The 24,711-nt window shown below is 38.4% G+C and overlaps 1 pseudogene; it reads left to right on the top strand.

The window, feature by feature from the left end:
• The first annotated feature begins 1,299 nt into the window (after positions 1–1,299).
• LOC149238299 (5-oxoprolinase 1 pseudogene) lies at positions 1,300–23,815 on the top strand (annotated as a pseudogene).
• The last annotated feature ends 896 nt before the right edge of the window (positions 23,816–24,711 follow it).

The raw sequence follows: 24,711 nt of genomic DNA, 5'->3' as shown, positions 1-24,711 counted from the left end.
GGTTGATTTACTAGTTCTTGGAGCCTTGGATAGCTTGGGTATAGACTGATCTAGTTGATGTTAGTGATTTCTTAACATTAGAGGTGGAATCACTATGGTTGAGAGTTGAGGTGGTTTGGCCTCTAGAAGCCCTAGTTTTGTTTTGTTTTGGTTTTACACATGAGATCACACATTCATGCTTGAAATATCATGTGAGGGTGATTGGCTGAAAGAGATATTTGGTTCAACCCAATCTATGGTCGAGTGGTGCATGCAATTCCTTGACTTAGTTGGCACTTTCATATGTTAATAAGAGTTATTTTCCTATTGTGATCTAGTACCACTTGTACTAGTTATCATGTTGACATTATGGCTGATTTTCCATGGTTTTTGTTCTGGTTATTTGCTAGTTATAGGTTGGTTATATGATATATTATATTTATGGCTCTTGACATGTTTTGATAAGTTATTGAATGGTTGATGAATGCATGGGCTAACAAGTGTTATAGAAGCTAGATCGAGAGGGCATAAAGCCTTATTGGTTATACTTAGATGATGTTTAGATCCCTATGATCAGATATGCATTCATGAATTATAACTTTCATGTTTACTATATGTTTGACGAAATGTCTAACATGCAATAGCCATGTCTAGGTCAAGTTCTTTCTTGAGTTTTCTATGGTTAGCCTTGTTATCATGTTATTTATGCATTCTCGAAAGTTACAATTAGTTATGGGCAGTGGTATAGAGACTAGCCTCAAGAAGTGGCTCAGATATCGGAACTGTTAGCATGAAACTAGAGTTTTTAGGTCATAATCACATGGAAGCAAGATTATGCGTGCAGTTGGGACCCCATAACTGCAGTAATGTTGTGTTGTGTGTGCGGTTAGGGAGTTTCCCTTATGAAAAGATATCTAGCTCAGGGAATGACCATCTAGGATGGTTTGCAGGTTCTTGAGTGGTCTATAGTCCCTGAGGGATGTCTATTAGTTTCTAGTGTGTCGACCAAACTTCTATCACTGGATATTGAAGGTCAGGTCATATCATAGTGAAACTTCTCTCATGTTTACCTTGGAGATCTTGTAAAAGGGGGTAAATGTGGGGTGAGGCATTACACTGGTAAATATTTTGGAGGTTGTGAAACACTTAGGTGACGATGCACTAAACCCTCTTGTAGAAGGATTATTGAAGAGTGGTGTAACTAGCATAATTATGGTGTTTATTCAATCTAACATCTACCCGGTCCATCAATTGGCTGTAGAATTCCCGACAAAGGCTCTAGGATTTAAGAAGGTGTCCTTATCTTCAACACTTACACCAATGGTGAAAGTCATTCCACGAGGATTCACTCTTATTGCTGATGCATATTTAACTCCATTTATTAAATGCTATTTATCAGGTTTTCTATCTAGATTTGACGAAGAATTGGACAAATTCAATGTTTTGTTCATGCAATCTAATGGAGGACTTACACCAAAGAACCAATTTTTAGGTCATAGATAAATCTTGTGTGTTCCTGCAGGAGGAGTCATTGGTTATGCTAAAACTACATTTGGCCTTGAAACAAAATATCCTGTAATTAGCTTTTCCATGGGAGGGGGACATCAACCAATGTCAGTCACTGTGCAGGATATTATGAACAAGTACTAGAGACTCAAAGCACATAGATTATGATTCAAGAACTATAGTTTGACATTAATACTATTGTTGCAGGTGGAGGCTCAAAAATGAAATTTCAACTTTGGGATTTTAGGTTTGGGCCAAAGTTGGTGGGTGCCCATCCTAGTCTAGTATGTTACAAGAAAGGTGGAGAATTGGCAGTCACAGATGCAAATTGGCTTCTTGGAAGGGTAATTCCTGATTACTTCCCTTCCATCTCTAGGCCAAATGAAAATAAGCCATTAGACTTGGAGGAAATGAGAGAAATATTTTGCAAAATTTCATATTTAATGAACTGTTATAGAAGAGAAAATATTATTCTTCAAGAGACATGACTATTGAGGAGATTGCAATTGGATTTATGGATGTGTCTAAGGAGGCCATGTGTCAATCTATTCATGAACTTACTAAGATGAAGATGCCTAAAACAAGGAAGCATACTCATCTTGTATTCTTTGGAGGTGTTGGTCCTCAACATGCTTATGCAATTGCAAGAGACTTACAGATGGGGAAAGTTCTTCTTCTTAGGTTTTGTGGTATCCTAAGTGCATATGGCTTGGTACTAGATGATGTTATTGAAGAGGTGTGACAACCGTATGCTAGCATATATGCTTCCAAATCTATGTTTGAGGTGTCAAAACGTTCCAAGGTTTTGATAGATAAGGTAAGGCAATAGTTGAGGGTACAAGGCTTTAAGTATGAAAATATACACAGCGTCATGTCCCTTCTCAAACACATTAGCAACAGGGTGTTGCTACACAATTTTGTACATTTTTGACTAAGGAAGAGGGCTGCACACTTTTGACTTATGGACTTAGGGGCCAAATCAACTTTATTTAGTTGCTAGTAGAATGTGGGGGCCACCCACAATAATAGTTCGAATCATCCATTAAATATGCTTGGAGGGAAAATCGAATGGGTGGATGGAGGGGCCCACATGAGGCTAAGGGGGCTCAAGGAGTTGTAAAGAGAGATCAACTCTCATTTTGTATTCATTCTGAATATTTGATAAACAAACTCACTCTTGTAAGATAATCTTCGGCAAAATCACATAGCGAATCTTTTGTCGACGCGTTTCGAACCAACCAGTGTGGTTCATCGTCAGGACAAGTTGAAGAACCAATCTAGCTTAGCGTGAATAAATAGAGTGTGCAGAGATCCCAACGGCTACATTTCTAACGGCTAATTTTGACCAAGAGACCCTGGTCAAACTACTAAAATTTTTTTATTATATTTTATTCTATTTTATTTTCTTAAAAAATTATTAAATTTTTTTTATTAAATTATTCAATTAATATTTCTCTAAAAAGCTAAATATAGGTAAATATTTGGTAAATTTTAAAATAATTAGGTAAATAATTAGGTGTATTATTCTTATTATGTACATATTTAATTAAGATGGTTATTATATCCCCTAATATATATCATATTTAATTGTTATTCCAATGTCAAGGTGACCAAACCCTATTTTTCTACTAGATCAATCAGTTATATAAGTAATTAATAATCTAAATATTCTTGGAGAATTAGCTATATTAGGTGAAATTATAACTACTATTATGGTAAATCATAATTACCTAGTAATAATTATTCCAAGGTAAACTATTATTACTAATAATTTGAGGTCGATAGTTTATTATTAAAACTAATGTAATGGTACCTAAAGGTTAAAACGATATTTATTAAAAAGATATTTAAATTTATTAAGGTTAATAATGTCATTATTATCTATTATAAGTTAGGTCTATATCATATTTATTATTTAAATAGATTGGTACAATAGATTAAAAGTTTATTACCTAATCTAAACCATCTTGATAGATCTAAACAATTTGTTCACCTATTATTCCTAGAGTTTTATTATATTAGGTAAATATTAGGTAAATCATAATCCAAAATCTATTCTTACTTATAATCCAAGGTTTTATAAATATTAAGGTATCTTTAAACCTACAGGTTAAATCACAAATTTATTCCAAATTCTTATTAAGGATAACCATATCAATATTATTAATTATTGATATTTATAGGAATTCGTTTAAGGGAAACTTAATTTTAAGGTTAACCTAGAGATACTTAAATAGTAATATACTAATATGCCCCATAGATACAGTAATAGCCCGAAACAAACTCAACCGTTCCAAGATCATAGGACAAAACTGACAAAAGAAAAATAGGGGAGGGGGAAGACATAGACCCTAAGACTTAACGAAAGGAGATGAGAAGGCCCTAAGACGTAAATTCTTGTTTAGGAACATTACCGTGGTATCAGAGCCATAATATTGGCTCAGCTTGTGGTAAAGATTAGAATCAAACAACATGGCAGTCACCTGGAATGAGGTGGTGAGGATACAACAAATGATGACAACGAATCGGATCCAGTCCGATTTTTTTTATCTTCTTTTATGGGCGAACGACGGGAATTGAACCCGCGCGTGGTGGATTCACAATCCACTTGGGAAGAAGAGGAGAGAAAAGGGGAAACAAAAACAACATAAAACTTTCTTGATAATTGCAAATCCCTTTTGCTGGAAGAGCCCTTCGGAGATCTCGATCTTTTATAAATTGATTCTAATCTTCCGTAAACGGATTCTCACCAATGTTTGCGTTACTCAAGCCGACATTCTCGCTTCCGCTTCATCCACACATGCTCGCTGGTATATCTACCATATGGTCATTGACCCAGATATGTCCATGATTCACTAATTGTCTAGCTCCTGATTGATGTGGGGAAGAAGTTGATTCATTCCTTAGTTGGGAATCCAGACATGATTGTAACTGATGTGGAGTTATTGGGGGAAAAATGGAGGGCATGCCAATCATTGGATCATGGCATTCAGGCATCCCTCTCTTTTTGGGAATTCTATGAACTAAGGGGTATGCACAAACCAATGGAGATTCAATGGGATTTTGCAGGGATGATGAGAAGTTTTAAGAAAAAGATGAAAGCGTAGTTGAGAGGACCATGGTTGGCAAAGAGATAGTTGAGCATACACCCATTGATGAGGCATCATCCATTGATGAGGTATTCATGATTGTGACTGAGTTCCTAGGTGATAACAATGCACCACAAGTTAGTGAGGTGCTGGAAGACAACTCCAATGTTGTTGAGAAGAAAATAGGTATAGAGGCCTCCAGATCTCTGATGGAGTAGCCAAACGATAGTCACCTACAGCTGATTGGTGAGCATATCATGCATATTGGCTTATCTATGGAGGAGAAGTCAAAGGCTCACGTCGAGGCCATGATGGAGGAGGATGTGCAGCCATCCCTTGGGCTAGCCATTGATGAGGGGCAACATGGAGACCACACGTTGGGATTTTAGCATAGTTCACTTCAGAGGCATACTGAAATTATCTACAGTGTTATCAGCCCATCCTTACACGTTGGATTGAGAGAGGAAGAGTTGTCTAAACATACCAAAGGGGATGACCAGGTTAGCAACACTGTTGGATCACCTTTGCCCATTGGAGAGAGAGAGACATAGCTACCTAGTCAGATCTCATGTGTTGACCTGGGTAGTGGGATGAGAGGGTCAGAGTTGCATAAGATGCAACATCCCCATGTCGGGCTTGTTCTATGTGCTAGGCTTTTCTCATTCAATCCCTCTCTTGGGGTTAGATGGCGAGAGATTTTGATTTGGTACCTAGTGGAGTGGGCTAGACTCATGGAGATGGTCGTAGTTCGAAGTAAAGCTTAATGGGAGCTCTCAGACATTGAGGGTGTTGGAGGCCTAAGTTGGCATTGGGATCTAGGTGGGGCTTCCTATCTGTTGTCAAACATGTGGGATGACTATGGCATTGATGAGGTAGTAAACCCCTTTCTTGAGCTTATGTGTTCCTTAGGGGAGCTCTAGTTGATGATAGTGGCTAGGTGGTTTGTGAGAAAAATCCATTGGTTGTTTTGGCATGTTGGTTGCACATGGGGGTAGAGGATGATTAACATTCTCTGGCAGGAGCTAGTTCAAGGAGGCGGCTTGGGTAGGCCACCATACCAAATATTGTATGGAGACGATGTTCTCCCATTGAGGTTTAGGACTCAAGGGTCATAGATGATCAGCACAACAGAGATACCCCCCTAGCAGGAGTAGAGTTAGGGTGCTCAGGTCTACCAGGATGGACAAGGGGACATGACGTGTGTCATGGTAGGGTCACTATCAGAGTGGAGGACACTTTTTCACATCTAGGATACCATATGTTATAGGGTGGTATGATAGTAGGAAGTGGTACACAAGACTACATAGAGTCAGGTCATAGCGTTCAGTGTTATATAGAGGGATGTGGCCTGATGCATACAGACCCAATTCTAGGCCATAGCACCCGTGGTGTGTAGAGCTATGCAGCGAGGAGCAATGGTTTACAGAGGAGCATGGAGGTACATGGTGGTATACCATAGCATGTTGGTTTACACTATGGGTTAGGAGGAGTGACTCACATTGCATTCACGATCTGTAGGGAGTGTCAAGTGTAGTGAAACAAGCAGGACACTGGAGGGTACACGATGGTATAATCATAGTCAGGGGTATCCAGTGGTGTACAAGGATAGGTTGCGACATATAGTGGCATTTCATGGAGTGGGGTGGTACTTGGTGGTATGCAGTGATACATGATGTGGTGCAACGGGCTCTTGGAGATTTTCCTCCAAGGAGAATTATGGACAAGGATAGTAGGTGTACCATTAGATGCAACTCACCTAGGATAGATGAGGACATTGTAGATCATTTGGGGACACCATGTTTAGTGGAGGTAGGGCCTCGAGGGAGTTATTATCAAATTCGAGGCAGAGAGAGGGTCATCCATAGGATTACTCTTGAGCATTCCAACAAACTATTGATCACACTCTTTGGGACATACCCACCCATCATCCTCTAGTGTTTCTTACAGTTGCATAGAGTTTGGTTATTTCACTTTGAAACTCTCCATTCAGGCAACAGGGCATGGGGGACTCACCCTAGGCACTTGGATGAGACACCACATGTCATGGGCCGAGAGGAGACTCTCCAGTTGAGACACTTATTTGGTGCATGAGTTGATGGTTATAGACTTAGGGATGGAATGGTTGATTGTCGAGGTATCATATGTTCCACCCCTAGGTTCACACTTGGGGAGGTGATCGAGAGGGAGTTACATGGTTATTTTTCAATTGGACAACTTGAGGCATTAGGGGAGCATGAGGTGTGGAGAATAGTAGTCCTTGTTGGAAGGATGATGACTAGGCTTTTGACAATACCCGAGCACATCATCATGAGCTGGGATAGCTGGATATTTGCGGCACGAGTTCTTAATGCTCAATGCCTACCTATTGGATACCTAAAGGAGGAAGAGATGGGGCACAAAGGGGTCCCAACAACTAGTAGCATATCACAACAACAGACAGAGAGGATTGGGATTTGTGGACCTCCAGTATGGTTATGGGATCCACGGATCTAATGGATTGGTGGGATACTCCTTAGTGAGCATAGTCGGGATAACAAGTAGATTGATTCATTCACAAGCAGACACATGGGCGATCACCAAATTCCTCACTATAGGACAAGGCAGATTCTTTCTCTGGATTTGGGCTAGCCATGTAGTGATAGGCATTGGCACTGTTGAGTCACTTTGGCAAGATTGGCCTAGCCTTGATCATCGCAAAGATTATGGCTGACAGTTATGGGAGAGGAGGTTTTGGTACGAGCATGCTAGGTAGTCATTCATGATCAGAGTGTCACGATGTCAGCAGGATATGTTCCTTCTGTGATCAGAAGGAGATTTTGGCATAACAGGGCTGATCAATTCAACTACCTGTAGAGGTGAGATATTTTCTAAAAGGGAGGGTCATATAGATCTTCCATTTGGTTTTAGTGATTCATTGATGGTGTGGGGAACTTCATCAGTGTGGTAGGGTGATCGACAGGAGGAGATCAGGGGAGGCCCGGGTAGACGAGGGTTCAACTTCACTAGGATTGGATTCCATCTTCAGGAGTTTACTCTTATAGTGCATGAGATTGACTATTCGGTAGAGAAACTTCATGAGGATTTGGGCAGAGTTTTACATCGTCAATATGCTCTACTTATTGGTGAAAGACACAAGGGTTCTAATGCCCATATCTGCCAAGATAGTGAGTGGAGTAAAGAGGGCTTCAATTTTATCAGGTTGGCTTGGGATCCTGGTATCGAGGGACTCCTTCAGTATAGGATAGTACAACAATCAGGGATGATTCAATGGCACATTTGGGACCCTGGTGAAGTTTGCAGTGATAGTGGGGGTCCACAATCAGAGAGGGGATTTGTTTAGGCATTGCTTGCGGACAAGTGATGTTTGGTGCATTGGAAGAACTTTCTAAAAGAGGATGCCACCTGGGAGGGTGAGCATATTTTCGAGCACCCAACTTTGAGGTTGCTTGAGGGAAAGAAACATTTGGGAGGGGAGGATTGTCATGTCCCTCCTCAAACACATTAGTAACAGGGTGCCACTACACAATTTTGCACATTTTTTACTAAGGAAGAGGGCCCCACACTTTCGACTTAGGGACTTAGGGGCCAAATCGACTTTATTTAGCTTCTAGTAGAATGTGGGGGTCACCCACATACGAGTTCGAATCAGCCATTCGATATGTTTGGAGGGAAAATGAAATGGGTGGATGGAGGGGCCCACATGAGGCTAAGGGGGCCCAAGGAGTTATAAAGAGAGTGTTAGTGTCAGTGCTTTCACACTGCCATCAGTGATCAATTTACTCTTTTGCATTTCATATTAGGTGTCCCATTCTGATGAGTTGCACTCCATTAGTTCATGGATCAACTGATGGTAGGGTTTCATTTCATTTGTCCTTCATGTTATATACATGCTGACCTATTTCATATATCTTTTCAATCATTCATAGTCATTCCAGTTCATTTCATTTATAGAAGACCAGTCTTAGGGTTTAGTTTCACTAGGTCTTAGGGTTTTTCGCCATGGTCATTCAAAATGAATAAAAATGGTCAACAGACACATGAGGAGGTTAAAAAAATTTAAAAGATCATAATTTCCTTTTTGTAAGCTAAATAAATCTCTTTAACCTCAAAACTTGTTTTGAGGTAAAACAGAGCATTTTTATTTTATTATTATATTTTCATGTAATTTTATGTAATTGTATGGTTTCTATATGTAATAAATATTCATAAGCTACTGCTGGTCAACTCCTGCCACTGCAAAAAAGTCAAAGAAATTAGCATCAATCCACCTGTCACAAGCCAAAAATCAAATATCAGCAAAAACAGAGTATTTCAAGAAAGCAAATAAACATTAGAAAGTGGGTTTTGATAAATGAAAAGTCAAAGGGTTGAAAAGTTATAAAAGGTCATTCATATCTTTTTCCACCTTATTGTTGAAGTTTAAATTGACAAAGAGAGTTCAAAAAGTGATTTTTAGTTGTCATTGGGCAAAGGGAAGCAAGTCTTGGTGTTGTTGAATAAAATCGCAGGCGCTGCACACCTATCACCTGGCGCTGGGCATTGGATGAGTGTTATGCACTTGGGAGCTTCTGCCAGTGTTAAATAACACTGGTGCTGCGTACTTGTTGAATGCTCCCAAAACATTGCTAAATGCTTCTAAATTGCCTCAAACCTCTTCAAACCTTTAAAGCTCATCCTATTACAAGTAAGTATTATTGCCACTCTTGATCAAAAATAATTCTTGTGCTTAGTTTGTGGAGAGCTTGTCTTTTAAAAAATAAACCCTAGCTGTCATTAAACATTTCCACAGTCCACTCTTTTATTTGCTATCATTTCATATCTTGTTGCTATTCCCTAAAACCTAACCCCCACACAAATTTCCCTAAATATTATTCCCTTCATGTTTTCCCATTTCCACACATATAACACTCCCAAACCCTAATTACTCCCCTTATTCCCTAATTCCTCAAACCCTTCACTCCCTTAATCCCATTCATATCCCTATCTCACCTCACTCATTTTCCTTCTTTTTGAAATATCTTCATTAATCATCACTCACCCACACTACTCCTTCATTACTCACCAGTATTTATAGTCATTAAAACCAATGGAAAATGATTATCAAACTGGGGAGACTCTCAGTGACAACTCTAGGGAATTTGTAGTAGAAGAGACCTCACAAAGGGGGAAAGATAACCAGGGAGGAGCCCATTAGTCTGAGAGAGTTACTTGCTTGTCCACTTGCCATCTCATGTTTCAAACATCAGTCTTGTTATGGTTTTTGTGAAATGGTGGAGAAGGTAAAATTACATCATGAATTAGCAAGGATATTTGTGACACACCTGGATAATAATGAAGTACAGCTTGCTAGATTTAACTTTAATCTTTCACCTGCTATCATTTCAAAGGCTACATGCATTCCAAATGTCGGTGAAAAATGGAACAAACGACAGTACATTGACAGGGAGTTTTATGAGCCTTACATCAAGGCTACATGTCTTGGCAAACTGAAAAGAGTGTTTCCCTTCAAATTCCTAGAGGATAGGTTTTATCCACTCATGAAGATCATCATTAAATATTTTACTTGTGAAGGTAGGTTTTCATCAGTGCTCTACCTTGGGAACACATTTAGTTTTTAATGTTTTCAACTGTTTGAAGAGGATTCATGAACTTCGAATGCCATCCTCAGGCCCTCACCAGTCTTAGGCTTATCATCAAACTCAAATCGAAGTGTCAAAACACCTACCTACCTCGCCCCACAGAACACCTTGCAATTCTGATTTGATTTCCCAGACCCAAGCTACCTGCTCCATTTGATCCAGCAACCAAACCTTCAAAATCAACCAAAAACCCTAGAGCTACTATACCTAGCCTAAAATCTATTCTTATTTCAGTCATCTCAACTGAGATTGACAAGGAGAGAGCCCAAGGAGAGAGCCCTCTCCCGACCTGGTAGGGCTAGCTACCAGGTTAAGCATGGTTTGTGGTTACCCTAAAATTGCCTCCCTTCAGCCTGAGGTTGATCTAGGCTCTAACATAGTGGAAACCATACTGGGGACGAAAGATAAATCACCCCAGTAAAATTGAGAAATTCTTAACTGTTGGATGATAAGTTTAGAATTCAGTAGGCTGAAAATTGGAAAGTTGTAAAGCAATATCAGAAATCTTGAGAATTTCCAAACACACTGGCTTCAAGAAGATACACCAGGTCCAATCCTAATCCTGATCTTCCTCCCGTATTCGAAAATCCTAATTTCATTCCCAGGATTCTTAGAAAAGAGAGTTTATCAAGTCCTAGACTGGTTTTCAGATCTCATTCATGCCCTGTGGAGTGGCTGTTCCTTGAAGATCTTCCTTTCGACGAATACTTTGGTCTATCCTTGATTAGAACCACATTGGACAGTGAATTACTCGACATAGTTTCAGACCCTGAATTCATCAAGGAACTTGAAGTTGAAAAGGCCAAATTGATAAGTAACTGTAAGCTTCAAAACTCTCCTCAGTCATCTATCACCATTGATCGAATTCCTGAACTCTTTGATTCGGCTTCAACATCTTTTGCCTCATCATCATTTCCTCATATTTCAGAGAATCATCTGACACATCCATTCATACCTTCAATACCTCAACAGCCTGCCATTACTCCTCAAACACCTGTCACTTCAACATCAACTCCTCCCGTTGTCACAAATCCCTCACTTACTTCACCATCAGTTTCAAATCTGCCACAAGCCATGGCTGCCAAATATGCACCTCTCGTTCTGCCTCAGAATTTAGATGCTATGCCTGCTGATTACCAAAGTAAGATACCATTGTTCGATGCCACTCAAGGTATCACAGCACAACAACATGTTGACAGGATGAATGACTTCTATGATCTCCATGAGGTAGATGAAGAGAATGTGACCATGCGATTATTTGTGCAAAGTTTTGGAGGCGAGTTTTGAAAGTGGTTTAGAGCGTTACCAGCGGGATCCATCAATACTTTGCCAGTTCTACATAGACAATTTTTGGACAGATGGGAGGTAAATAAAAATCCACTCCAAATTCTTTCTGAGTATGAAAATATAAAAAGGAATGTAGGTGAAAGTGTCCAAGATTATTGTGTAAGGCTCAATATAGTTTATAATACTATTCCAGCTGACATCAAGCCACCAATGGGGTTAGCATTGATCAAATTTCCCAATGGCTTCGATGCTAATATGGCCTATCAGTTGAGAGAAAGAGATCCTACCACACTTGAGGATATGCAGAAGAACGTAGTAAGCGTAGAGGCAAATTTGTTGGCCAAGAGAGCAAGGATGAAGACTAAAAAGAAGGTGACTATAAAGGAAGAAGCCTCTTCTTCAGATTTAAAGCAAATCATATACTCCAGAAAATTGAGAAGATGTTTGATCGATTGACAATTGCAGATAAGCCTAAGAACACAATCAGAAATCCAAACTTCAGAGGACAACAACAACCTTAGTTCTACAAAAGGCACAAGATCAGTCATCATAGCAGCAAGTCAAAACACCTTTGCAGCAAAATTATGTACACAGAATGGAAAGTGAAGATGATGATGATCCGGTGGTGGAGGCTAATCATTTCTTTACTGCTGATGGTTTGCCCATTTTTCTCACGAAAGATGAAGAATATTCAGAGGTTTCAAATGTTCAAACAGATGAATATTTCATACTAGCAAATGAAGGGGTATTAGAGGGTGAATCAGATGATTATCAAAGGGGATATATGAATGCATTGATAGCTCAACAGAAACAATATTCGTTGAGAAGCAGAGATGTACCAGTTAGCCCAGTTCAAAAGCGAAAAGAGGTGCAACCCAAGAATGACTCTTCAAACACTCAAAAGAAAGGGAAGGAGCTTGCTGACCCAACTTCCAGCCAAGGACCATTTGCAAATGAGAAGACCAATCAGCAAAGTGCAACAAAGGAAAAGGCCGAAAAGAAGGATTCTTCAGTCAAAGAGGTAGATAAAGTTTTAGCTTTTAGTTTAGAAAATGAGATTTCTAAATTAAAGGTTTCAATTCCTTTGACTGAATTGATGAAGAACAACAGTTATAAAAACCAAGTGTCCAAAATTTTGAACATAGATCCTTTATCTGATATGGTCAATGTAGAAGATGATCGCCCGGAGCTCATCTTTGGCCCTGCTTTAGAAGGTTAGTCTGAGGATAGTGAGGTGCCTCCATTCTATATAAGCCTTAGATTGCATGAGTATGTCCTTCATAATGCCATGTTCGATTCCGAAGCCTCCCATAATCTGATGCCAAAAGCCATTACGAAGAAATTGGGCCTTGACATTACTCGTAAATATCATGACCTCTATTCTTTTGATTCCAGTAGATTCCGATGTATTGGTCTTATCAAAGACTTGGTGGTGTCTCTAGATCAAATCCCGACAAAGAATGTTCTCATGGATGTGGTTGTTGTGGACATTCCACCACGATTTGGTATGCATTTGTCCAGATCATGGGGTGTAAAGCTTAAAAGAACTTTACAACTAGCTTTCTCCTATGCTACCATTCCTGTGTTTGGTCAATTGAGAAAATTATATAGGGAAAAGAAAATGAAGTACATGATCACAAGCAAGGAGAAACCACTTAATCATCCAATTAATGTTGTACATACATTTTTAAAATCATTTGTATTATATTCAAATAGTGGTTTGAATGATATTGATAGTCAGTTAGTTGAAGTAGAAGATGTGCCAGAGATTTCAAAGAATTTTAGAGTAGTCCTTGATCAAGAAAGAAAAAAAATTGCAAGTACCTCTGAGTAGTCCGCATTCTGGTAGCAGCAGAAAGGTAATGAATAGTAGCAAATTGAAGAGATTAGTCAAGGTAAGAAAGAAGATGAAATATAATTTCAGCACTTAGAGGAAGAAGCAAGCCTATGGAGCATGGATTTTGACGGAGTTGTGGGTAAGGATGGTGCCGACATTGGGATTTGGATCCGCAGCCCTATTTTCTAGCCAAATAAAGTCCCTAGTAATGTTAGAATTTGCTCGTATAAATTGGCCTTTGATTTTTCTAACAATGAAGCCGAATATGAAGCGTTGATTGCAGGTTTCAAAATTCTCAAAAAGCTGAAAGCAAAAAGGATATCAGTCTACAGGGATTTAGAGTTGATAATCAAGCAAGTTAAGGGTGAATATCAAGCCAAACATCCACGGATGAGGGCCTACCGTAATGCAGTTTTGGATATCCTAAGGATGTTTCCAGATTATACCTTAACATGTGTACCACGTGCACAAAATGTAATTTCAGATTCACTAGCTACTATTGCTAGTAATTTGAAGATCCCGATGAATTCCAATAACAAGTTTGATATCCATGTCAAGCACCGCCTAGCTATTCCCGACAATCTGAGGTATTGGTAGGTCTTTTGGGATGATAAGGAGATTAATGATTTCTTGCAAAATGAAGGCAACTACAAGGATGCTTCCATAGATCGTGATCGTGATGATGATGAACCAGAAATTGAAGTAAATCAGATGGAAATATTGCAGCTAAAGGACAATGTTATTCCTAAAGGTCTTATTCCTTTAGAAGAACTCTTCGATCAAGATGATGTGGCTAGGAAGCCAAGATTGGTGCTAGAAGATAAGGGTGTTGAGGATGTGAATCTTGGAATAGCCGAGAAGCCCAAGTTTTTGAAACTATCAAAGACATTATCTCTCGAGGTAAAATCTAAATATGTCAAATTATTGTCTGAATTTTCTGATGTGTTTTCTTGGAATTATTCAGATTTAAAGGTGTATAACAAAAACATAATTCAACACACAATTCCCATTAAGCCAAATCATAAGCCATTCCATCAAAATCTGAGAAGGATTAATCCCAAGTTGCTGCCTTCAATTGAAAAATAGGTAAATTGATTATAAAAGGCTGGTATAATTGTTCCAATCGGATTTTCTGATTGGATTTCTAATCTTGTTCCTATGAGGAAAAAGACCGGGGAGATTAGATTGTGCATTGACTTCAAAAATTTGAATAAAGTGTCATTAAAGGATAATTACCCACTGTCGAAGATGGATTACATCCTCCAGAGAGTGGTTGGATCATCGCGTATGTCGCTGCTTGATGGATATTCCGGATATAATCAGATTTTAGTGCATGAAGATGACTGTGACAAGACTGCATTCACCACCCCTTGGGGAACATTCCATTATGCTAAAATGCCGTTTGGTTTGAAAAATGTTGGAGCCACATTTAAGCATGCAATGGACATTGCTTTTGCCAATGAAAAGGATGTGTTTTTGGTTGTATATTTAGATGATTTGACAGTGTTTTCAAATTTAGATGATGAACACCATCACCATTTGCAGATTGTGTTTCAGTGATGTAGGAAATTTGGAATATCGCTCAATCTGAAGAAAAGTCTCTTTACTATGGATGAAGGGATGTTGCTTGGCCATATTATCTTGAAGGAAGGCATTCACATTGATCCATCAAGAATAGAAGCAATTCAGCAGATAGATTTTCCCAAGAACAAGAAGGAAATACAAGGATTCAACAGTAAGATGAATTTCTTATGAAGATTTGTACCTAATCTTGCTGAGCATTTGGGAGAAATCACTAATATGTTGAAGAAGGATAGCATGGTGAAATGGATGGAGGAATCTATGAAATCATTTAATTTGGTAAAGTATGCCTTATCTACAGCTCTGTTTTTTATTAGTCCAGATTATAAACAAGATTTCATTTTATTCTCATTTGCATCAGAGCATACCATGGTAGTAGTTTTAATGCAAAAGAGAGATCAAACAGAAAAGCCCATTGCATTCTTCAGTAGAACTATTAGGGATGCAGCCTTGAAGTACAACATAATTAAGAAGCAAGATCTTGCTCTTGTCAAAGCCTTGAAGGACTTTAGAGTGTATATTCTGCACTCTCACATCCTAGCATATGTTCCCAACGTAGCAGTTAAGGATGTGTTGGTACAAACCGATCCGGAAGGAAGATGGGGAAAATGGATTGCAGCAATGTTAGAATACAACTTGGAGATCAAGCTTACAATGTTGATCAAAGTTCAAGGCCTGGTGAGGTTGATGACGGAATCAAATTTGCATGTGTAAGATACAAATCTTATTGCTGCCATGTCTGAAGATGAAGAGGACAGCTCTCTAATTCAAGTGTCTGAAATGTTCCTTCAGTCACTGTGGTATTCAAATATTGTCTATGTACTTCAACACCTTTCTTCACCTCCGAAAATGTCAAAGAATAAAGGTAGAACTCTTAAACTAAAAGCTGCTAAATTCTGCATTTTGAATAATTCCCTTTATTGGAAGGATCCAGGTGGTGTTTTGCTGAACTGTTTAATTGAAGATGAAGCCCAGCAGGTAATAAGTGACTTTCATAAGGGTGATTGTGGCGGTCACTTGTTTTGGAAGACAACAACAAACAAAATTTTGAGAGCGGGATATTACTGGCCCACCTTATTTTCAGATGTCTATAAAACAATCATGAGTTGTCATGAGTGTCAGGTCTTTCAAGGGAAAAGAAAATTGTTGCCTCTTCCTTTGAAACCGGTTGAAGTCAGTGCACCATTTCAGCAGTGGGGACTCGATTTTATTGGTGAGATTCATCCAACATCCTCAGCTCAGCACAAGTGGATCCTAACAGCAACGAATTATTTTACCAAGTGGATGGAAGCAATCCCAACCAGACAGGCAACAAACATGGTAATCATTCAATTTCTGGATTCAAATATTTTATCTCATTTTGGTTTTCCTAGTAAAATCATAACAGATAATGCAGCTGTGTTCAAATCCAAGAAGATGATCGATTTTTGCAGCAAGTATAAGATTACCTTGGGTCACTCCACAGCATATTACCCACAAGGTAATGGTTTGGCTGAATCATCTAATAAGTCATTAGTAAACATCATAAAGAAGCTGTTGGAAACAAATAAGAAAAGCTGGCATAAGAAGTTACTTAATGCGTTTTGGGTGGATGGAGTGAGCCAAAAGAAGTCTATAGGTATGTCTCCGTTTGAAATTGTATATGGCATTGATACAGTCTTTCGGACATCCCTGGCAGTCCCAGTTGTGAAACTTTTATAGGAAGCTGGCCATGGAAAATTTTAGGGGCTAATGTTCGCCCAATGGGCTAATTTTCCATGATTTTTCCACAAAAAAGATTCGCCAATTTCCAATTTTATAAAAGACGATTCGCCCAAATTTTAGAATATAAAATTATTTTACCTTAAAAATCGCCAACATTATATAGAGACTATATATAAAATAATTATAAATTTGATTAATTTTACAAATATATCAATAAACATTTATAATTTGCATATTAGGGATTAGGGAGATTCGCCAATGTTTTAAACTTCAAGAAAATTTTCCATCCTTAAAATTTTCCTTGAAGCTGGCAGTGAGGAAGATGATTTTCAGCGAAGAATCAATCAGATGATACATTTACAGCAGACAAGGGAGGAAGTCTTCCAAAATACTTTCAGATTGCAAGAGAAGATCAAAAATATCTATGATCGGAAAACTAAAGCAGATAAATTCCAGCTTGACGATGTGGTGTTACAGTGGGATGCGAGGACTGAAGATAAAGGCAAGCATGGAAAGTTTGAAAACTTGTGAAAGGGACCCTATAAGATTGCTGCATACAGAGGGAAAAATGCATTCCTACTTAAAGAGATGGACGGACAAGACTGTTAAGGAGAACTAGTCAATGGTAGGCTCCTAAAGCGCTACTTCTTCTAGGGTAATTTCTGAAGTCATGAAGTAATCATTGTATATATCGTTTTCTTTTCACTGCAAGTGTTCAAAAGATGCAATTCATTTCAGCTTGGGGCCCGAGGTGAAGGCTATAAAGTTGAGAGTTTTGTATCAATTTATTAGTTTGCATTTTGTATCAGTTTGTCAGTTAGAGTCTTGAGTCCATTTGAGTTTTCAGTTTTTGAAGTGTATTGACCGTATTGCCCAATGGAGGAGGCACTAGTCTACTTATTCCAGAGATCTATGGTTCTTGGCACCTCCAAGGAGCTACCATCCCCAATGGAGCCAAAGTTAGTGTCAATGTTTTCACATTGCCATCAGTGATCAAATTTCTCTTTTGCATTTCATATTAGGTGTCCCATTCTGATGAGTTGCACTCCCATAGTTCATCGACCAACTGATGGTAGGGTTTCATTTCATTTGTCCCTCATGCTATATACCTGCTGACCTATTTCATATATATTTTCAATCATTCATAGTCATTCCAGTTCATTTCATTTATAAAAAACCAGTCTTAGGGTTTAGTTTCACTAGGTCTTAGGGTTTTTCACCATGGTCATTCAAAATGAATAAAAATGGTCAGTAGACACATGAGGAGGTTAAAAAAATTCAAAAGATCACAATTTCCTTTTTGTAAGCTAAATAAAGCTCTTTAACCTCAAAACTTGTTTTGAGGTAAAACAGAGAATTTGTAATTTATTATTCTATTTTCATGTAATTTTATGGTTTCTATATGTAATAAATATTCATAAGCTGCTCCTGGTCACCTGGTGACCTGGTCAACTCCTGCCACTACAAAAAAGTCAAAGAAATTAGCATCGATCCACCTGTCAAAAGCCAAAAATCAAATATCAACAAAAACAGAGCATTTCAGGAAAGAAAATAAACATTAGAAAGTCGGTTTTGATAAATGAAAAATCAAAGGGTTGAAAAGTTATAAAAGGTCATTCATACCTTTTGCCACCTCATTGTTGAAGTTTGAATTGCCAAAGAGAGTTCAAAAAGCGATTTTTAGCTGTCACTGGGCAAAGGGAAGAAAGTCTTGGTGTTGTTGAAGAAAATTGCAGGCTTTGTGCAACTATCACCTACTGCTACACATTGGATGAGCGCTGCGCACCTGGGAGGTTTTGGCAGTGTTAAATAACACTAGCGCTGCGCACCTGTTGAACGCTCCAAAAACACTGCTAAATGCTCCAAAATTGCCTCAAACCTCTTCAAACCTTTAAAGCTCATCCTCTTACAAGTAAGTATTATTGCCACTCTTGCTCAGAAAGAATTCTTTTGCTTAGTTTGTGGAGAGCTTCTCTTTTAAAAAATAAACCCTAGCTGTCATTAAACATTTCCACAGTTCACTGTTTTATTTTTTGTCATTTCATATCTTGTTGCTATTCCCTAAAACCTAACCCCCCACATAAATTTCCCTAAATATTATTCCCGTCATGTTTTCCCATTCCCACACATATAACAGTCCCAAACCCTACTTACTCCCCTTATTCCCTAATTCCTCAAACCCTTCACTCCCTTAATCCCATTCATATCCCTATCTCACCTCACTCATTTTCCTTCTTTTTGAAATCTCTTCATACTCATCACTTACCCACACTACTCCTTCATTACTCACCAGCATTTACAGTCATTAAAACCAATGGATAGTGATTATGAAACTGGGGAGGAGACTCTCAGTGACAGCTCTAGGGTAATACATTTGCAGCAGAAGAGACCTCACAAAGGGGGAAAGATAACCAGGGAGGAGCCCATTAGTCTGAGAGAGTTAATTGCTTGTCCACTTGCCATCTCATGTTTCAAATATCAGCCTTGTTATGGTTTCTGTGAAATGGTGGAGAGGGTCAAATTCCATCATGAATTAGCAAGTCTATTTGTGACACACCTGGATAATAATGAAGTACAACTTTCTGGAGTTACCTTTGATCTTTCACCTGCTATCATTTCAGAGGCTACAAGCATTCCAAATGTAGGTGAAAAATGGAACAAATGACAGTGCATTGACAGGGAGTTTTATGAGCCTTACATCAAGGCTACATGTCTTGGCAAACTGAAAAGAGCGTTTGCCTTCAAATTCATGGAGGACAGGTTTGCTCCACTCATGAAGATCATCATTAACTATTTTACTTGTGAAGGTAGGTTTTCACGGTTGTATGCCTACCACATTAGATTATTGATGCATTTACTAGAGTGAGAATGATGGATATTCCTTACTTCATGTTTTGGAATATTGAAAAGATGGCACACTATGTTAAGAAAAATCCATATCCCCAACAACTGAATAGCATCTACCACTTCTTTGTGATCAAGATAATTGTTTTACATCAGTTGAATCTACTGAATATACCATGGGAAACATTCATTTCTCATGAGGTGTTCAAAGGCCCTCAAATATTCTCATCAGTGCATCAGGAGGAAGGTGGACCTTTAGGACATGAACAAGTCAAAGAAGCTGAAACTGTTGGAGTGTCAGTGTTTGTCACTTATGAGAGAGGCACTAGGAGACTTTTTGAAGCTGCTAGGTGAGTATTATCGCCTCAAGGAGTGGAAGGGGTCTCGCCTTCATCTACACGCCACAGGAAAATGCTATCTCCACAAGGAGTGTAAGGGGCTTTGCCTTCTTCTTCAGTAAAATAGGTACATGTTGGGCAGCACAGCAAGGACAAAGAATGATGAGCAAGAGAGAGACTTTGACTTACTTGTTCATGAGGGAGCACATGGAATTGATGTCATTGATTTGGAGACTCAAAGTGCTAAGGACACCATCAAGAAACAAGAGGTTGAAATTCAATCCTTGTCAGTCAATTTGGAAAGGGAAAAATGGATCATCAATTACCTTGATCAAGAAAACAAGCAATTAACTGACAAGCAAGTTATCATGGAGTTGCAAATGATTAGAGAAGAGAGGCAAAAGTCAAAGAAGGCTAAGGTCAAGATGATCTCCATTGAGCAAGAAATTGAGAATGATCGAGAAACTTGGTTAGAGAGGGTGAACATTCACCTTGAGAAGCTGCTTGAGAAGGCCAATAAAGAAAGGAAAATGCTTCGCCACATGGCCTATCACTATATGACTCGGAACAAGATATGTAATATAAGGATAAGGAAGCTTAAGGCAAGACTGAGGAAATAGTTGAGAAGAAAAAAGGAGCAAATCAAATTAGAAATCCTAGCTGATGCATCATTAGCTCATCAAAGTAGTGCTTGAGGGTGCCTTGTACCAATTTTGGGACAATTTTGATAAAATTTTGTAATTTTCAAATTTTGAATTTTGAAACATAGGAAATCGCAATATGTGCACAGTGCCACCGACACTGTGCTTTGATGGGATTAGTTTTTGGAGAAGTGGCTTACATATTCAGATTCATCATGATGAAAACATCAATCCCTAAAAGTTTCAACAAATTTGGATAAGATGTTTGTCACATGAAGGTCAAAAAACCATCAAAAAATGACCTCTCTGCCACTTTTTTGACACACAGGAGGCAGTATTGGGAGATTCCATTTTTGAGGGGGGAAATGACCTCCAAATTCAAAAATTCAAGTTCTTCCAGAAACTAGACAGGAAGGCCTTTCCAGAAAACCATTTTGGGCTCAATTTGGTTAAGGGTAAGGCCCCCAAAACTGACTTGGAAAAAGCACTGCGCATAGGATCAGAGGCGCTGTGCATAGGATGGATTTTGCCAGTTTTGCCCAAAAATCAAAATTTCACCTAGTTTTTCTATAATTTGAATTTTCTCTCCTTTTGGATGAATCTATGAATGTAAATGATGCTATGGTGTGTAAATGTAATTCAAAAATGACTCTTGGGGGTAGGTTCATCATTTTGAGGTGGTTTGAGGTTGAATGAATCAGTTTCCATGGTTTTAGAGGCATGTTGTTCCACTGCCTATTCATGTTCTTAGTTTAGATATGGTTGAAACTAATCCTCTTCTCATGGATTCGACCCTTGATGGCTAGCACAGGTGGTTTGGTGCCTATATTATGTACTTTATTAGTCATTTGTAAAGGTTGGACTCGTGTGGATGCTTTGAGCTTCATTGTACATCACTACTGCAGTTTGGCAAGGAAATAAACTAGGGTTTTGCAGCTATTTTTGTGGGATTCTTGTAGTAATGTGTCTTGGCATTGTTTCTCCTTTTTTTATTTAGTTTCTCTTATGTGGTATATGTGCTAGCATCTATTTCTTTCTTCTTAACTAAATGAATCAAGATAGATATGTGGAATCCACTAATATCAGTGCCCTACCTTGGGAACACATTTAGTTATAATGTTTTCTATTGTTTGAAGAGGATTCAAGAACTTTGCATGCCCTCCTCAGCCCCTCACCAGTCTTAGACCTATCATCAAACTCAAATCCAAGTGCCAAAACACCTACCTACCTTGCCCCACAGAACACCCTGCAATTCTGATTTGATTTCCTGGACCCAAGCTACCTGCTCCATTTGATCCAGCAACCAAACCTTCATAATCAACCAAAAACCCTAGAGCTACTATATCTAACCTAAAATTTATTCTTATTTCAGTCATCTCAACTAAGATTGACAAGGAGAGAGCCCTCTCCCGACCTAGTAGGGCTAGCTACCAGGTTAAGCGTGGTTTGTGGTTACCCTAGAATTGCCTCCCTTCAACTTGAGGTTGATCGAGGCTCTAATAGAGATATTAGCTCTCATTTTGTATTCATTTTGAATATTTGATAAACAAACTCACTCTTGTATGCTCTGTTGCTTAGCGAGTCTACTAGTTGTTTAGCCACGAGTCTTTCGTAGGGAAGATTCAACCTCTACTTTGGGGGATCATCCATGCCTACCCTAGGGAGGTTGTTCCACAAAGATTGAAGGAGTTTCTAACATCGATTCCGAGCTCATCTATCAAAGCAGAGGAAGGGACTGCATTTTTTCTCGGCAACCAGAAATACACAGAGTTTTATTTAGCTACCCAAGATGCCGAAACTCCAAAGTCAAAATCAAAAAAATTCCCTTTTGGGTTTTTTTGTGTTTTGTCCAAGGAGTCTAAGGAAAAAAAGGTAGAATTTTCTGGGTAGTTTTTGGGCACTTTCCAGCAAGCTAAAAGTCAACAAATTTAGCTGGAGAGCAGCTCCCAAGAGGCTGAAAATCCAAAGTTAAAATCAGAGAAATTATCTTCTGGATTTTGTCCAAGGAGTCTACCAAAAAAAGGGCAGAATTTTCTAGGCAGCTTTTGGGCACTTTCTAGTAGGCCGAAATTTAGGAGATGTTGTTGGAGAGCAGCTTCCAAGAGGCTGAAATCCAAAGTTAAATCAAAGAAATTACCTTCTGGGGTTTTTTGGGTTTTTCCAAGGAGTCTAAGGCTAAAAGGACATAATTTTTTGGGCACTTTCCAGCAGGCCGAAAGTCAGGAGATGTAGTTGGAGAGAAGCTCCCAAGAGGCCGAAAATCCAAAGTCCAAATTAGATAAATTCCCTTCTATGTTTTTCTAGGTTTTATCCAAGGAGTCTAATGCTAAAAGGCATAATTTTCTGTGTAGTTTTTGGGCACTTTCCAGCAGGGCGAAGTCAGCAAATCAACAGTTTACTAGGACAACACATAGCATAATAGAGTAGTAGTTGAACAACCATCTTTCCAGCTATTATACCACCTGGGTTTGGTCCAGCTTGTCCTTGAGACAAGCCCAAGTGCACTACTCCATTTATAGATTGTACTCATGCTCTCATATTTTATAATATATGGCTCAGTAGTTCCAATATTACAGTGTTTCATGGGTGTTTGCTAAATGTTTTTAATTTCCCACTGTTTCACTATTTGTTTAATGGGTTTATCACGTAAATTATTGTTTAGGAACATTACAAACACATACTTGTATTTGAATATGTGTTATGAGGGTAAATATACTGCAATGATGATCAAGACTCCTCAAGATGGGAGCAATAATTATTCTAGAGAATTTATTAAAAGATTTTTTCAAGAGTATGGATTTGAACTTCAAAGGAAATATTCTTATCAATGATGGGAGATTGTATGGGCTTGGATTTACTAACATGTTGAAACTTGTAGAAATGAAGAAAATAGTAGGCGAGACCAAAATAGAGAAATTTTACCATGTGTACTTTAGTAATGAAAGGCAGGAAACATCGATATATATCTTGGAAAATATTGGCTAGGGTCATACAATAAATGGTAATGCAATCATCATGAATGGAAATAATACTCCGATAGTAGACCTTGTTTGCAAAGCAACCATTATGAAGCATGGATACATATGAATTGAGATTGGATCTATTCCAACTGACACTAAGATGTTGATGAAGGTTGCAGATGTAGTATAGTTGTCAATATTTAACAACTTCTTTATTGGGATTGCAGAACATATGGGTCGGATGCTTCAAAGAACATCCATGTCCACCAACATCAAAGAACATCTTGATTTTTCATCTACACTATTCAACCTTGATGGGGGGACTTGTGGTCAATGCACCCCTCCTCTTGGGTGCTATGTCTAGCACTCTCCATTGGAAACTCAAATATTGGGGTGATAATTTGAAATAAGGTTATATAAGGTAGGTTGTTATCATATAATGAGGATCTCGCACAGTAGTTTTTAATTTTTGCATAACCACCAATGTTTATCGTTGGGACAAACTATAATGCATTAATAACCTGTAATGAGAGTACTTGACCCCAGATCGATGACTTAATTCCATTTGTGTTTCATCCAATAAGATGGGAAGACCCCTTACTCAATGAAGTTTAATAATATACGGGGTGTTGTGAAACGATATTGAAAAATTGCAAGTTTAAAAATATATGGTCCATATTGGTTGCGACACCCCACAGTAAGTTTTTCGTAAACCACCTCAAGGGGTGTCACATAGTTTTTTATGGTTCTCCGAAACCACCTTCAGTTACCAACGTGTTCATAGTAACAAAACTGGGACCCATTCAACTACCTTAGAATTCAACATACTTTCCATCCATATCCAACTACACACGTGATTGAAGACTTGAATCGTGCCACCAAAGTCTGCATATATCCAGCTCAAAAAAATTGTAATTGTTAAAAGGATCAATTTTTAAAATAGATTGGAAAGTTATATAGTTACACTGTGGGACAAAGATAAAAGTCCAAAACAATGATTTTTAAGAGCCTACAAGTCTTGACATAATGTAATTTAGGAAAATCTCTCAAAAATTAGTAAAGAAAACCAGTTTTGATTCCATATTTGGCTGAGTGTAGATTTGTTTTTCCCTTTGTGTTTTTCAGTTAATTTATTATTTTCTTCTTCTGGTTAAGTGTATGATGCATTAAGTTGTTTTTGTTTAATACTTCATGAATTTACTTGTTAGTACTCATGTTGTTTAAATTTGAAACCCTTAATGAGTTCTCCACTTCCATAAATTCAACCACAGTTTATTTTCCTCTTTATTATTCATTGTACAGAATT

The sequence above is a fragment of the Pinus tabuliformis genome, chromosome 8 (genome assembly GCF_031772625.1).
Source record: "Pinus tabuliformis cultivar Carrire ecotype Pingquan chromosome 8, CPIR1, whole genome shotgun sequence".
Lineage (NCBI taxonomy): Eukaryota > Viridiplantae > Streptophyta > Pinopsida > Pinales > Pinaceae > Pinus > Pinus tabuliformis.
This window is presented reverse-complemented; position numbering and strand designations above follow the sequence as displayed.